The sequence below is a fragment of the Cebus imitator genome, unplaced genomic scaffold (assembly GCF_001604975.1).
Source record: "Cebus imitator isolate Cc_AM_T3 unplaced genomic scaffold, Cebus_imitator-1.0 Scaffold26, whole genome shotgun sequence".
NCBI lineage: Eukaryota > Metazoa > Chordata > Mammalia > Primates > Cebidae > Cebus > Cebus imitator.
The window spans coordinates 9,721,658-9,723,583 of record NW_016107341.1 but is presented as its reverse complement, the minus strand read 5'-3'; the positions used below and the strand labels follow the sequence as shown (position 1 = coordinate 9,723,583).

Genomic DNA, 1,926 nt, shown 5'->3' with positions numbered 1-1,926 from the left:
GAAAGGCTGCTGGTCCACAGATGACATTTTGAATGCAACATTCTGCTACTGAATGTGAGGATCTTTCCACCTTTGTATTGTTGCCTTACTGTCCACCATAGAGAGGATCAGGTGAGGATATGCATGGAAGGGCTAGCTTTGAAGATATACCAGCGCTAAAGGGCTCTATCTGGAGAGAAATCTAAAATGGAGGTGAATACTGATTTTAGAAATTTGAACCATGCCATGGGTCCCAAGTTCTAGTAGCAAACCACAGAGAACCAGTAAACTAAAGGGAGGAGATAAAGGTGCTTACACTATAGTAGAGATGCCAGCACAAGGCAAGAAAAGAGATGAAGTAATGCAGTGAGTCAGAATCTGCAAGATGATAATTCATGTGCACACTGCAGTTTAGGAAGCACTGGTCTAGCTACCTGGTGCTTTAAATGGGGGGTGTTTTCTTTCTTTCTCTTTGTGACTGGATTACTGAGTTTTAAGCCTGTGTTAATTTGCTCCAGAGACCTCGCCAAGATGCAGTAGGGAAGAGGGTAAAGCAATATGAGTCCTCCAAAACATACCTACTGTGTGCACATACCTCCAAAACATGCCTATTTATCCTAATAAATAGGCATCCTAAATCAAGGTGCTCTATTTTATGTATGTTTGCTAATTTTTCAGTGTTTTACTTAGTATAATTTCAGGCATAGTATTAAAGAATTTTTTTTTCAGTATATAAACTATTTATTAACAGACAAGGCCTACAGACTTATTTCTTCTTGGATACACCCACGGTGCTGCCACGGCGGCCAGTGGTCTTGGTGTGCTGGCTGTGGACATGAAGGCCCCAGAAGTGGCGAAGCCCTCTATGGGCCCATATCTTCTTCAGTCGCTCCAGGTCTTCACGGAGCTTGTTGTCCAGACCATTGGCTAGGACCTGGCTATATTTTCCATCCTTTACATCCTTCTGTCTGTTTAAGAACCAGTCTGGGATCTTATATTGGTGTGGATTCTGCATAATGGTGATCACACGTTCCACCTCATCCTCAGTGAGTTCTCCTGCCCTCTTGGTGAAGTCAGTGTCTGCTTTCCTCAACACCACGAGCGTATCTTCGGCCCACCACCCTTAATGGCAGTGATGGCAAAGGCTATTTTCCACCGCCCATCGATGTTGGTGTTGAGTACTCACAAAATATGCTGGAACTTTTCAGGGATCACTAGAGACATGGCGGCAGCACAAGCGGTGGCGTGTGAGCCTCCTGTGGAAGAGCGTATTAAAGAATTTTTAAAACCCCATAAGATATTCAAGATGAATAATTCCTGAATCGCCAATTCCAAGTGCCGTTATAATAGAGATGTCTTTGCAGTCATTTCATAGTCGTTTTTAATTCCATACTAAAAATGAAACACATTGAAACCCTACTTATTTTCTTCATCTAACAGTTTTATTTAGATATGTTTTAAAATAGAAGACATAGTCCTATTTCTGCTTTTTTTTCTCTTTTTTCCTTCTTCCTGGACATCTTGGTATATGTGACATAGTCCTATTTCTTATCAGTTACAAATGGAATTCCAAAGACTATCCCAACTCCCAACTGTTACCAATAGTTTTCTGTGGGAACTGTAACTCAGTGAAGGTTGTTTTTGCTTTGTTTTGTTTTGTTTAACCTTAGGCACATGTTAGTTTTCAATTTTAAAAGCTAGCTTAATTTTTTAAAATGTATCTTCACTCTGATTTTGACTATAAAATTATTGTTCAGCCTTTAAGGGACCATCTTCCGGACAACTTATGCTAATTTTTGTCCTGTGTAGTTACATAGATGGCTACATGCTCGGGGCCATCATATATTGTTGGTTTTTGTTTTTTGTTTTTTTGAGACAGGATCTCGCTCAGTCACCCAGGCTTGAGTGCAGTGGCACTATCTGGGCTCACTGTAACCTCCGCCTCCT

At 41.0% G+C, this 1,926-nt stretch overlaps 1 pseudogene across 1 annotated transcript; it reads right to left on the bottom strand.

Moving 5' to 3' along the window:
- Positions 1 to 696: 696 nt before the first annotated feature.
- Positions 697 to 1,241, bottom strand: LOC108300360 (annotated as a pseudogene). Its single transcript, XR_001823363.2, has one exon. The product of XR_001823363.2 is annotated as a 40S ribosomal protein S18-like (transcript).
- Between the last annotated feature and the right edge of the window lie 685 nt (positions 1,242 to 1,926).